Genomic DNA, 14,255 nt, shown 5'->3' on the forward strand with positions numbered 1-14,255 from the left:
GAGGGTTAGAGTTAGTTAGGGGTTGGAGGGTTAGAGTTAGGGTGGAGGGTTAGGAGTTAGGGTTGAGGGTTAGGTTTAAGGTTAGAGTTAGGGTTGAGGGTTAGAGTTAGTTAGGGGGTTTAGGTGAGAGTTAGGGTTGAGGGTTAGAGTTAGGGTTGAGGGTTAGGTTTAAGGTTAGAGTTAGGGTTGGGAGGGGTTAGAGTTAAGATTGAGGGTTAGTTTAAGGTTAGAGTTAGGGTTGAGGGTTAGAGTTAGGGTTGAGGGTTAGGTTAGGGTTAGGGTTAGAGTTAGGGTTGAGGGTTAGGTTAGGTTAGAGTGTTGAGGGTAGGGTGAGGAGGGTTAGGTTTAGGTTAGAGTTAGGGTGAGGGTTAGAGTTAGGGTTGAGGGTTAGGTTTAAGGTTAGAGTTAGGGTTGAGGGTTAGAGTTAGGGTTAGGGTTAGGGTTAGAGTTAGGGTTGAGGGTTAGAGTTAGGGTTGAGGGTTAGGTTTAGGGTTAGAGTTAGGGTTGAGGGTTAGGTTTTGAGGGTTAGGGTTAGGGGTAGGGTTAGGGTTAGGTTAAGGTTAGAGTTAGGGTTGAGGGTTAGGTTTAAGGTTAGAGTTAGGTTTGAGGGTTAGAGTTAGGGGTTGAGGGTTAGGTTTAAGGTTAGAGTTAGGGTTGAGGGTTAGAGTTAGGGTTGAGGGTTAGGGTTTAAGGTTAGAGTTAGGGTTGAGGGTTAGGGTTAGGGTTAGAGTTAGGGTTAGGGTTAGGTTAGGGTTAGGGTTAGGTTTAAGGTTAGAGTTAGGGTTGAGGGAAGTTAGGGTTAGGTTAGGGTTAGAGTTAGGGTTAGGGGGTTAGGGTTAGGGTTAGAGTTTGGTTTGAGGGTTAGAGTTAGGGTTGAGGGTTAGGTTTAAGGTTAGAGTTAGGTTTAGGGTTAGAGTTAGGTTGAGGGTTAGGGTTAAGGTTGAGTTAGGGTTAGGGTTAGGTTTAGGGTTAGAGTTAGGTTGAGGGTTAGGTTGGGGTTAGGGTTAGGGTTTAGGGTTAGAGTTAGGGTTGAGGGTTAGAGTTAGGGTTGAGGGTTAGAGTTAGGGTTGAGGGTTAGGGTTTAAGGTTAGAGTTTGGTTTGAGGGTTAGAGGTAGAGTTGAGGGTTAGGTTTAAGGTTAGGTTAGGGTTGAGGGTTAGGTTTAAGGTTAGGTTAGGGTTGAGGGTTAGAGTTAGGGTTGAGGGTTAGGTTTGAGGGTTAGGGAGTTAGGGTTGAGGGTTAGGTTAGGGTGGAGGGTTAGAGTTAGGGTGGAGGGTTAGAGTTAGGGTGAGGGTTAGGGTTTAAGGTTAGAGTTAAGGGTTAGGTTTAAGGTTAGAGTTAGGGTTGAAGGTTAGGAGTTAGGTTAGGGTTAGAGTTAGGGTTGAGGGTTAGGTTAAGGTTAGAGTTAGGTTTTAGGGTTAGGGTTAGAGTTAGGGTTGGTTAGGGTTAGAGTTAGGGTTGAGGGTTAGGTTTAAGGTTAGAGTTAGGTTTGAGGGTTAGAGTTAGGGTTGAGGGTTAGGTTAGGGGTTAGGGGAGGGTTAGGTTTAAGGTTAGGTTAGGTTGAGGGTTAGGGGGTTGAGGGGGTTTAGGTTAGAGTTAGGTTGAGGGTTAGAGTTAGGTTAGGGTTGAGGGTTAGAGTTAGGTGGGAGGGTTAGAGTTAGGGTTGGGGTTAGGGTTAGGGTTAGGTTAGGGTTAGGGTTAGGGTTGAGGGTTAGAGTTAGGGTGGAGGGTTAGAGTTAGGGTTAGGGGTTAGGTGTTAGAGTTAGGGTTAGGGTTAGGTTAGGGTTAGGTTTAGGGTTAGGGGTGAGAGTTAGGGTTGAGGGTTAGGAGTTAATGTTAGGTTAGGTTGAGGGTTAGAGTTAGAGTTGAGTGTTAGAGGTAGGGGTTGAGGGTTAGGTTTAAGGTTAGAGTTAGGGCTGAGGGTTAGGTTAAGGTTAGGGTTAGGTTAGTGGAGGGTTAGAGTTAGGGTTGAGGGTTAGGTTAAGGTTAGAGTTAGGGTTGAGGGTTAGAGTTAGGGTTGAGGGTTAGGGGTTAAGGTTAGAGTTAGGTTGGAGGGTTAGAGTTAGGGTTGTTTAGGGTTAGAGTTAGGGTTGAGGGTTAGAGTTAGGGTTGAGGGTTAGGTTTAAGGTTAGAGTTAGGTTGAGGGTTAGAGGTAGAGTTAGGGTTAGGGTTTAAGGGGTTAGGGTTGAGGGTTAGGTTTAAGGTTAGAGTTAGGTTTGAGGGTTAGAGGTTGAGGGTTAGGTTTAAGGTTAGAGTTAGGGTTGAGGGTTAGAGTTAGGGTTGAGTGTTAGAGTTAGGGTTGAGGGTTAGGTTTAAGGTTAGAGTTAGAGTTAGGTTTGAGGGTTAGAGGTAGAGTTGAGGGTTAGGTTTAAGGTTAGAGTTAGGGTTGAGGGTTAGGTTTAAGGTTAGAGTTAGGTTGAGGGTTAGAGTTAGGGTTGAGGGTTAGGAGGTAGGGGTTGAGGGTTAGAGTTAGGGTTGAGGTTAGAGTTAGGGTGGAGGGTTAGAGTTAGCGTTGAGGGTTAGAGTTAGGGTGGAGGGTTAGAGTTAGGTGGAAGGTTAGAGTTAGGGTTGAGGGTTAGGTTTAAGGTTAGAGTTAGGGTTGAGGGTTAGAGTTAGGGTGGAGGGTTAGAGTTAGGGTTGAGGGTTAGGTTTAAGGTTAGAGTTTGGTTTTAGGGTTAGAGGTAGAGTTGAGGGTTAGGTTTAAGGTTAGAGTTAGGTTGAGGGTTAGGTTTAAGGTTAGAGTTAGGTTTGAGGGTTAGAGTTAGGTTGAGGGTTAGAGTTAGGTGAGGGTTAGGTTTGAGGATAGCGTTAGGATTGAGGGTTAGAGGTAGAGTTGAGGGTTAGGTTTAAGGTTAGAGTTAGGCTTGAGGGTTAGGTTTAAGTTTAGAGTTAGGTTGAGGGTTAGAGTTAGGGTGGAGGGTTAGAGTTAGGGTTGCGGGTTAGGTTTAAGGTTAGAGTTAGGGTTGAGGGTTAGAGGAAGGGTTGAGGGTTAGAGTTAGGGTGGAGGGTTAGAGTTAGGGTTGCGGGTTAGGTTTAATGTTAGAGTTAGGTTTGAGGGTTAGAGTTAGGGTTGAGTGTTAGAGGTAGGGTTGAGGGTTAGAGTTAGGGTTGAGGGTTAGGTTTAATGTTAGAGTTAGGGTTGAGGGTTAGAGTTAGAGTTGAGTGTTAGAGGTAGGGTTGAGGGTTAGGTTTAAGGTTAGAGTTAGGGCTGAGGGTTAGGTTTAAGGTTAGAGTTTAGGTTTGAGGGTTAGAGTTAGGGTTGAGGGTTAGGTTTAAGGTTAGAGTTAGGTTTTGAGGGTTAGAGGTAGAGTTGAGTGTTAGAGGTAGGGTTGAGGGTTAGAGTTAGAGTTGAGTGTTAGAGGTAGGGTTGAGGGTTAGGTTTAAGGTTAGAGTTAGGGCTGAGGGTTAGGTTTAAGGTTAGAGTTAGGTTTGAGGGTTAGAGTTAGGGTTGAGGGTTAGGTTTAAGGTTAGAGTTAGGGTTGAGGGTTAGAGTTAGGGTTGAGTGTTAGAGGTAGGGTTGAGGGGTTGGGTTTAAGGTTAGAGTTAGGTTTGAGGGTTAGGTTTAAGGTTAGAGTTAGGTTTGAGGGTTAGAGTTAGGGTTGAGGTTTAGGTTTAAGTTTAGAGTTAGGGGTTGAGGGTTAGAGTTAGGGTTGATTGTTAAAGGTAGGGTTGAGGGTTAGAGTTAGGGTTGAGGGTTAGGTTTAAGGTTAGAGTTAGGGTTGAGGGTTAGATTTAGGGTTGAGTGTTAGAGGTAGGGTTGAGGGTTAGGTTTAAGGTTAGAGTTAGGTTTGAGGGTTAGAGTTAGAGTTGAGGGTTAGGTTTAAGGTTAGAGTTAGGGTTCAGGGTTAGAGGTAGAGTTGAGGGTTAGGTTTAAGGTCAGAGTTGGGGTTGAGGTTTGAGGGTTAGGTTTAAGGTTAGAGTTAGGGTTGAGGGTTAGAGTTAGGTTGAGTGTTAGAGGTAGGGTTGAGGGTTAGAGTTAGGGTGGAGGGTTAGAGTTAGCGTGGAGGGTTAGAGTTAGGTGGAGGGTTAGAGTTAGGGTGGAAGGTTAGAGTTAGGGTTCAGGGTTAGGTTTAAGGTGAGAGTTAGGTTTGAGGGTTAGAGTTAGGGTTGAGGGTTAGGTTTAAGGTGAGAGTTAGGTTTGAGGGGTTAGAGTTAAGGTTGAGGGTTAGGTTTAAGGTTAGAGTTAGGGTTGAGGGTTAGAGTTAGGGTTGAGGGTTAGGTTTAAGGTTAGAGTTAGGGTTGAGGGTTAGAGTTAGGGTTGAGGGTTAGAGTTAGGGTGGAGGGATAGAGTTAGGGTTGAGGGTTAGGTTTAAGGTTAGAGTTTGGTTTGAGGGTTAGAGGTAGAGTTGAGGGTTAGGTTTAAGGTTAGAGTTAGGGTTGAGGGTTAGGTTTAAGGTTAGAGTTAGGTTTGAGGGTTAGAGTTAGGGTTGAGGGTTAGGTTTAAGGTTAGAGTTAGGGTTGAGGGTTAGAGTTAGGGTGGAGGGTTAGGTTTGGGAAGGTTAGGTTAGGGTTAGGGTTAGGTTTGAGGGTTAGAGTTAGGGTTGAGGTTAGGTTTAAGGTGAGAGTTAGGTTTGAGGGTTAGAGTTAAGGTTGAGGGTTAGAGTTAGGGTTGAGGGTTAGGTTTAAGGTTAGAGTTAGGGTTGAGGGTTAGAGATAGGGAGGGTTAGAGTTCGGGTTGAGGGTTAGGGTTGAGGTTTGAGGGTTAATTTTGGGGGTTAGAGTTAGAGTTGAATGTTAGGGTTGAGGTTAGGGTTGAGGTTTACGGTTGAGGGTTAGAGTTAGAGTTAAGCTTGAGGGTTTGATTTGAGGCTAGAGTTAGGGTTGAGTGCTAGAGTTAGGCTTGAGGGTTAGGGTTTAAGGGTTGAGGTTAGGTTTGAGGGTTAGAGTTGGGGTTGAGGCTAGTGGTAGGGTTGAGGGTTAGGGTGAGGATAGGGTTATGGTTGAGGGTCAGGAGTAAGGGTTAGAGTTGGAGGCTAGAGTTAGAGTTGAGGGTTAGGGTTCAGGGTTAGAGATATGATGAGACTAGAGTTTGATGGTTAGAAATGAGGAGTTCGAGGAGTTAGGTTTGAGGCTACAGTTAGCATTGCGAGTTAGAGTTGAGGTTTAGAGTTGAGGGTTAGAGTTAGGCTTGAGGGATAGAGTTGAGGCTAGGTTAGGATTGAGTGCTAGAGTTAGAGTTGAGTCCTAGAGTCCTAGAGGATTGAGGGTTAGGATTAGGGTTGAGGGTAAGGAATGAAGAGTTAGATGTTGAGGCAATAGTTAGTGTGGGTTTAGGTTTGAGTTAGAGTTAGGGTTGAGAGATAGGTTTGAGTGCTAGATATAGGTTTGAGGGTTAGAGTTATGGTTGTAGGTTGAGGGTTAGGAATGAGGGTTAGAGATAGTTTTGAGGCTAAAGTTAGGGTTGAGGGTTAGGGTTGAGTGTTAGAGTTAGGGTTGAGGGTTAAGTTTACGATGAGTATTAGGATTAGGGTTGAGGCTTTGGTTTAGGATGAGTTTTAGGCGTGAGGCTAAAGTTAGGGTTAAAGGGTTAGCTTTGAGGGTTAGGGTTAGGTTTAAGGCTAGATTTAGGGTTGGGTTTTAGAGTTAGAGTTGAGGCTAGAGTTAGGGTTGAGTGTTAGTGTTAGGGTTGAGTGTTAGGGCTAGTGTTAGGGTTATGGTTGAGACTAGAGTTGTTAGGGTTAGGGTTGAGGGTTAGAGTTTTCAGGGTTAGGTTTGAGGGTTAGGTTTGAGGGTTAGAGTTGGGGTTGAGGCTAGTGGTAGGGTTGAGGGTTAGGGTTAGGATAGGGTTATGGTTGAGGGTTAGGAGTAAGGGTTAGAGTTGGAGGCTAGAGTTAGAGTTGAGGGTTAGGGTTCAGGGTTAGAGATATGATGAGACTAGAGTTAGGCTGATGGTTAGAAATGAGGGTTCGAGTTAGGTTTGAGGCTACAGTTAGCATTGAGAGTTAGAGTTGAGGTTTAGAGTTGAGGGTTAGCGCAGAGTTAGGCTTGAGGATAGAGTTGAGGCTAGAGTTAGGATTGAGTGCTAGAGTTAGAGTTGAGTCCTAGAGTCCTAGAGGATTGAGGGTTAGGATTAGGGTTGAGGGTAAGGAATGAGGGTTAGAGTTAGTGTTGAGGCAATAGTTAGTGTGGAGTTTAGGTTTGAGAGTTAGAGTTAGGGTTGAGAGATAGGTTTGAGTGCTAGATATAGGTTTGAGGGTTAGAGTTATGGTTGTAGGTTGAGGGTTAGGAATGAGGGTTAGAGATAGTTTTGAGGCTAAAGTTAGGGTTGAGGGTTAGGGTTGAGTGTTAGAGTTAGGGTTGAGGGTTAAGTTTACGATGAGTATTAGGATTAGGGTTGAGGCTTTGGTTTAGGATGAGTTTTAGGCGTGAGGCTAAAGTTAGGGTTAAGGGTTAGCTTTGAGGGTTAGGGTTAGGTTTAAAGGCTAGATTTAGGGTTGGGTTTTAGAGTTAGAGTTGAGGCTAGAGTTAGGGTTGAGTGTTAGTGTTAGGGTTGAGTGTTAGGGCTAGTGTTAGGGTTATGGTTGAGACTAGAGTTAGAGTTAGGTTAGGGTTGAGGGTTAGAGTTAGCGTTCAGGGTTAGGTTTGAGGGTTAGGTTTGAGGGTTAGAGTTGGGGTTGAGGCTAGTGGTAGGGTTGAGGGTTAGGGTTAGGATAGGGTTATGGTTGAGGGTTAGGAGTAAGGGTTAGTGTTGGAGGCTAGAGTTAGAGTTGAGGGTTAGGGTTCAGGGTTAGAGATATGATGAGACTAGAGTTAGGCTGATGGTTAGAAATGAGGGTTCGAGTTAGGTTTGAGGCTACAGTTAGCATTGCGAGTTAGAGTTGAGGTTTAGAGTTGAGGGTTAGCGCCAGAGTTAGGCTTGAGGGATAGAGTTGAGGCTAGAGTTAGGATTGAGTGCTAGAGTTAGAGTTGAGTCCTAGAGTCCTAGAGGATTGAGGGTTAGGATTAGGGTTGAGGGTAAGGAATGAGGGTTAGAGTTAGTGTTGAGGCAATAGTTAGTGTGGAGTTTAGGTTTGAGAGTTAGAGTTAGGGTTGAGAGATAGGTTTGAGTGCTAGATATAGGTTTGAGGGTTAGAGTTATGGTTGTAGGTTGAGGGTTAGGAATGAGGGTTAGAGATAGTTTTGAGGCTAAAGTTAGGGTTGAGGGTTAGGGTTGAGTGTTAGAGTTAGGTTGAGGGGTTAAGTTTACGATGAGTATTAGGATTAGGGTTGAGGCTTTGGTTTAGGATGAGTTTTAGGCGTGAGGCTAAAGTTAGGGTTAAGGGTTAGCTTTGAGGGTTAGGGTTAGGTTTAAGGCTAGATTTAGGGTTGGGTTTTAGAGTTAGAGTTGAGGCTAGAGTTAGGGTTGAGTGTTAGTGTTAGGGTTGAGTGTTAGGGCTAGTGTTAGGGTTATGGTTGAGACTAGAGTTAGAGTTAGGGTTAGGGTTGAGGGTTAGAGTTAGCGTTCAGGGTTAGGTTTGAGGGTTAGAGTTAGGGATGAGGCTAGAGTTGAAGGTTAGGGTTGAGGGTTAGAGTTAGGGTTGAGGCTAGAGTCATGGTTGAGGGTTAGGCTTGAGTGCTAGGGCTAGGGTTGAGTGTTACGGTTAGGGTTATGGCTGAGTGTTAGGGCTAGAGTTAGGGCTGGTTGTTAGGGCTAGGGTTAGGGTTAGGGCTAAGTTTTGGCTTAGTGTTGAGGCTAGACTTAGGGTTGAGTGTTAGGGTTTAACCAACATGTGGACATGAAGCTATGGTTACTGTTAGTGTTACTACTGTAAGTACTAATCTAGGGTTAGGGTGAAGATTAGGGATAGTGCTACTGAACGGGTCAACCCTAACCCTAGCTTTATGTCCATGTCCCGGTTCAACCCTAACCCTAGCTTCATGTCCATGTCCCGGTTCAACCCTAACCCTAGTTTCATGTCCATGTCCCGGTTCAACCCTAACCCTAGCTTTATGTCCATGTCCCGGTTCAACCCTAACCCTAGTTTCATGTCCATGTCGGTTCAACCCTAACCCTAGCTTCATGTCCATGTCCCGGTTCAACCCTAACCCTAGTTTCATGTCCATGTCCCGGTTCAACCCTAACCCTAGCTTTATGTCCATGTCCCGGTTCAACCCTGACCCTAGCTTTATGTCCATGTCCCGGTTCAACCCTAACCCTAGCTTCATGTCCATGTCCCGGTTCAACCCTAACCCTAGCTTCATGTCCATGTCCCAGTTCAACCCTAACCCTAGCTTCATGTCCATGTCCCGGTTCAACCCTAACCCTAGCTTCATGTCCATGTCCCGGTTCAACCCTAACCCTAGCTTCATGTCCATGTCCCGGTTCAACCCTAACCCTTGCTTCATGTCCATGTCCCGGTTCAACGCTAACCCTAGTTTCATGTCCATGTCCCGGTTCAACCCTAACCCTAGCTTCATGTCCATGTCCCGGTTCAACCCTAACCCTAGCTTCATGTCCATGTCGGTTCAACCCTAACCCTAGCTTTATGTCCATGTCCCGGTTCAACCCTAACCCTAGCTTCATGTCCATGTCCCGGTTCAACCCTAACCCTAGCTTCATGTCCATGTCGGTTCAACCCTAACCCTAGCTTCATGTCCATGTCGGTTCAACCCTAACCCTAGCTTCATGTCCATGTCCCGGTTCAACCTAACCTAGCTTTATGTCCATGTCCCAGTTCAACCCTAACCCTAGTTTCATGTCCATGTCGGTTCAACCCTAACCCTAGCTTCATGTCCATGTCCCGGTTCAACCCTAACCCTAGTTTCATGTCCATGTCCCGGTTCAACCCTAACCTAGCTTCATGTCCATGTCCCGGTTCAACCTAGCCATAGCCTCAACTAAAGGTTGACACAGGAGTGAAAATGTATTTCTGTCCCGTCTTGTCCTGTAAAATCTTTTACGTACTGTCCCAATCCTGCAACAGTTCTATAAACCGACAACTTTTCTGTCCTGTCCTGATAAAAATCACTCCACTCCAGAAATACCTTCTCCTTTAGCTGCTTGTCTCTGCCTGCCCCCTACCTGCACTCTGCTGCATGTGTGAGTTTCCATAGCAACGGCTCCGTTTTGGGCTGCTCTAGAGATGAGATGGGAGAGCGAACTGTTAGCTTGCTCTTAGATAGCTACTTTTCATTGCCCTGCCAGCAGATAAAGACTGAAATAGTGAAGACTGAAAATATGTGCTACAGTTGGAAGGAGGGCCAGGGGGAGAAAAACATTCAAAACAATATGTCCTATCAAAACTGCTTAAAACAAACAAAAATATGAATTATTCCTGTTCTACCCGTTCCTGTGGACTTTTTATCCTGTCCTGTCTTGTCCAGAACTTGACTATTCAATTTCACTCCCATTCCTGCAGGAACCCCGCAAGACCAACGGGAGTCCTGTTCCCCGTGTCAACCTCAAGCCTTATCCTAACCCCAACCCTAACCCCAAACTCAACCATAACCCCAACCTTAACCCTAAGGTTAAGCAGCAGCTATGCAAAATAACCTGTGTGTAAAATAGACAATCCCGAGCATGCGCAGAAGCTTTGTTATTTAGCTATTGGGAATAGGCATCAAAAGAATTCGGCAAGCAGCCAATCACCCAAAAATATGTTTCATTACATTTACATTTACATTTAAGTCATTTAGCAGACGCTCTTATCCAGAGCGACTTACAAATTGGTGAATTCACCTTCTGACATCCAGTGGAACAGCCACTTTACAATAGTGCATCTAAATCATTTAAGGGGGGTTGAGAAGGATTACTTTTATCCTATCCTAGGTATTCCTTGAAGAGGTGGGGTTTCAGGTGTCTCCGGAAGGTGGTGATTGACTCCGCTGTCCTGGCGTCGTGAGGGAGTTTGTTCCACCATTGGGGGCCAGAGCAGCGAACAGTTTTGACTGGGCTGAGCGGGAACTGTACTCCCTCAGTGGTAGGGAGGCGAGCAGGCCAGAGGTGGATGAACGAGTGCCCTTGTTTGGGTGTAGGGCCTGATCAGAGCCTGGAGGTACTGCGGTGCCGTTCCCCTCACAGCTCCGTAGGCAAGCACCATGGTCTTGTAGCGGATGCGAGCTTCAACTGAAGCCAGTGGAGAGAGCGGAGGAGCCGGGGTGACGTGAGAGAACTTGGGAAGGTTGAACACCAGACGGGCTGCGTGCGTTCTGGATGACTTGTAGGGGTTTAATTTCACAGGCAGGAGCCCAGCCAACAGCGAGTTGCAGTAATCCAGACGGGAGATGACAAGTGCCTGGATTAGGACCTGCGCCGCTTCCTGTGTGAGGCAGGGTCGCACTCATGCGGATGTTGTAGAGCATGAACCTGCAGGAACGGGCCACCGCCTTGATGTTAGTTGAGAACGACAGGGTGTTGTCCAGGATCACGCCAAGGTTCTTAGCGCTCTGGGAGGAGGACACAATGGAGTTGTCAACCGTGATGGCGAGATCATGGAACGGGCAGTCCTTCCCGGGAGGAAGAGCAACTCCGTCTTGCCGAGGTTCAGCTTGAGGTGGTGATCCGTCATCCACACTGATATGTCTGCCAGACATGCAGAGATGCGATTCGCCACCTTGTCATCAGAAGGGGAAAGGAGAAGATTAATTGTGTGTCGTCTGCATAGCAATGATAGGAGAGACCATGTGAGGTTATGACAGAGCCAAGTGACTTGGTGTATAGCGAGAATAGGAGAGGGCCTAGAACAGAGCCCTGGGGGACACCAGTGGTGAGAGCGCGTGGCGAGGAGACAGATTCTCGCCACGCCACCTGGTAGGAGCGACCTGTCAGGGTAGGACGCAATCCAAGCGTAGGCCGCACCGGAGATGCCCAACTCGGAGAGGGTGGAGGAGGATCTGATGGTTCACAGTTTCGAAGGCAGCCGATAGGTCTAGAAGGATGAGAGCAGAGGAGAGAGAGTTAGCTTTAGCAGTGCGGAGCGCCTCCGTGATACAGAGAGAAGCAGTCTCCAGTTGAATGACTAGTCTTGAAACCTGACTGATTTGGATCAAGAAGGTCATTCTGAAAGAGATAGCGAGAGCTGGCCAAGGATGGCACGTTCAAGAATTTTGGAGAGAAAAGAAAGAAGGGATACTGGTCTGTAGTTGTTGACATCGGAGGGATCGAGTGTAGGTTTTTTCAGAAGGGTGCAACTCTCGCTATCTTGAAGACGGAAGGGACGTAGCCAGCGGTCAGGATGAGTTGATGAGCGAGGTGAGGTAAGGGAGAAGGTCTCCGGAAATGGTCTGGAGAAGAGAGGAGGGGATAGGGTCAAGCGGGCAGGTTGTTGGGCGGCCGGCCGTCAAGAAGCGAGATTTCATCTGGAGAGAGAGGGGAGAAAGAGGTCAGAGCACAGGGTAGGGCAGTGTGAGCAGAACCAGCGGTGTCGCTTGACTTAGCAAACGAGTGGATCGGATGTAAATCGACCTTCTTTTCAAAATGGTTGACGAAGTCATCTGCAGAGAGGGAGGAGGGGGGGGAGGGGAGGAGGATTCAGGAGGGAGGAGAAGGTGGCAAAGAGCTTCCTAGGGTTAGAGGCAGATGCTTGGAATTTAGAGTGGTAGAAAGTGGCTTTAGCAGCAGAGACAGAGGAGGAAAATGTAGAGAGGAGGGAGTGAAAGGATGCCAGGTCCGCAGGGAGGCGAGTTTCTCCATTTCCGCTTCGGCTGCCCGGAGCACTGTTCTGTGAGCTCGCAATGAGTCGTCGAGCCACGGAGCGGGAGGGGAGGACCGAGCCGGCCTGGAGGATAGGGACATAGAGAGTCAAAGGATGCAGAAAGGGAAGAGAGGAGGGTTGAGGAGGCAGAATCAGGAGAAAGGTTGGAGAAGGTATGAGCAGAGGAAGAGATGATAGGATGGAAGAGGAGAGAGTAGCGGGGGAGAGAGAGCGAAGGTTGGGACGGCGCGATACCATCCGAGTAGGGGCAGTGTGGGAAGTGTTGGATGAGAGCGAGAGGGAAAAGGATAAAAGATAGTGGTCGGAGACTTGGAGGGAGTTGCAATGAGGTTAGTGGAAGAACAGCATCTAGTAAAGATGAGGTCGAGCGTATTGCCTGCCTTGTGAGTAGGGGGAAGGTGAGAGGGTGAGGTCAAAAGAGGAGAGGAGTGGAAAGAAGGAGGCAGAGAGGAATGAGTCAAATGTAGACGTGGGGAGGTTAAAGTCGCCCAGGACTGTGAGAGGTGAGCCGTCCTCAGGAAAGGAGCTTATCAAGGCATCAAGCTCATTGATGAACTCTCCGAGGAACCTGGAGGGCGATAAATGATAAGGATGTTAAGCTTGAAAGGGCTGGTAACTGTGACAGCATGGAATTCAAAGGAGGCTTGATAGACAGATGGGTAAGGGGAGAAAGAGAGAATGACCACTTGGGAGAGATGAGGATCCCGGTGCCACCACCCCACTGACCAGAAGCTCGGGGTGTGCGAGAACACGTGGGCGGACGAAGAGAGAGCAGTAGGAGTAGCTGTGTTATCTGTGGTGATCCATGTTTCCGTCAGTGCCAAGAAGTCGAGGGACTGGAGGGAGGCATAGGCTGAGATGAACTCTGCCTTGTTGGCCGCAGATCGGCATTTCCAGAGGCTACCGGAGAGACCTGGAACTCCACGTGGGTCGTGCGCGCTGGGACCACCAGATTAGGGTGGCCCGCGGCCACGCGGTGTGGAGCGTTTGTATGGTCTGTGCAGAGAGGAGAGAACAGGGATAGATAGACACATAGTTGACAGGCTACAGAAGAGGCTACGCTAATGCAAAGGAGATTGGAATGACAAGTGGACTACACGTCTCGAATGTTCAGAAAGTTAAGCTTACGTAGCAAGAATCTTATTGACTAAAATGATTGAAATGATACAGTACTGCTGGAGTAGGCTAGCTGGCAGTGGCTGCGTTGTTGACTTTGTAGGCTGTTTCCTGATACAATTATATATTTTTACATAACAAAAATATTTTACGTTTACACAATTCAAAAATATGTTTACCTTACATTTTTTTTTACCCATATTAAAAATAGAAGTTTAACTAATCAAATTAATTATTTACCATTTATTGGGGTAGGAAGTAAGCACATGACACCAGGATACCATGAAGTCCAACAGTGGTACTGTTTCTAACAGCATCGACTATTGACGTTGACATATCACACATGACTCACCCAAGGGCTGTTACCCACCCAGAAAAATGAAGACCTGTGTTCACCTGCAATGTGATGCTTGTCTTTCCTGTTCCCCAACATGGTCCTGAGGCAATGCAGATGATCTTAACACAATAAATGATCTGTGAGTGGTTTGCTAAGAGTGTGTTGGTAATTGTCTGATGTGTCATATTGAAATGGATATGCGGGAGATATTCACAAGCCCAGGATACAATGCATTAATTACAGTTGACACTAAGTAACAGTGAATAGAGCTTTGCGTGCTGAGCCCCCCAGTGAAAAATGAGATGACAAAGAAGGTAATTTCCTCTTTCTGTCAAGCTGGTGTGTAATTGTGTGTGGTACAGATAGAAGGTGAATGGGCAGGGAGGGTCTACTGTAGCCCTCTCCCTCTATGCTCACTTTGACAGACTTTAATTCAGCCTAATTATACAGATGGATTGAAATATACAGAAAGACAAGAAATCACTCCAATTAAGCCAACTTGATTAAAAGTTGGAGACCACTCCATGGACGCTGGGACGGAACTGGGAGGAGTCCTCTTACAGATAGGAACAGGACCATTACAACACGGCCGACTGCATTACACAAGAAAACCACAATGATATGGTACTAGTGAGGGAGACGGTTGAGGCTCTCATGGCCTCAGACCTGAGACAGGAGGTTGAGTTCTTGAGTCTCTATGGCCTCAGACCTGAGACAGGAGGTTGAGTCTCTCTATGGCCTCAGACCTGAGACAGGAGGTTGAGTCTCTCTATGGCCTCAGAGTTGAGACAGGAGGTTGGAGTCTCTCTATGGCCTCAGACCTGAGACAGGAGGTTGAGTCTCTCTATGGCCTCAGACCTGAGACAGGAGGTTGAGTCTCTCTATGGCCTCAGACCTGAGACAGGAGGTTAAGTCTCTCTATGGCCTCAGACCTGAGACAGGAGGTTGAGTCTCTCTATGGCCTCAGAGTTGAGACAGGAGGTTGAGTCTCTCTATGGCCTCAGAGTTGAGTCTGAGGTTGAGTCTCTCTATGGCCTCAGAGTTGAGACAGAGAGTTGAGTCTCTATGGCCTCAGACCTGAGACAGGAGGTTGAGTCTCTCTATGGCCTCAGAGTTGAGACAGGAGGTTGAGTCTCTATGGCCTCAGACCTGAGACAGGAGGTTGAGTCT

This window comes from Oncorhynchus masou, chromosome 32 (assembly GCF_036934945.1).
Source record: "Oncorhynchus masou masou isolate Uvic2021 chromosome 32, UVic_Omas_1.1, whole genome shotgun sequence".
Classification (NCBI taxonomy): Eukaryota; Metazoa; Chordata; class Actinopteri; order Salmoniformes; family Salmonidae; genus Oncorhynchus; species Oncorhynchus masou.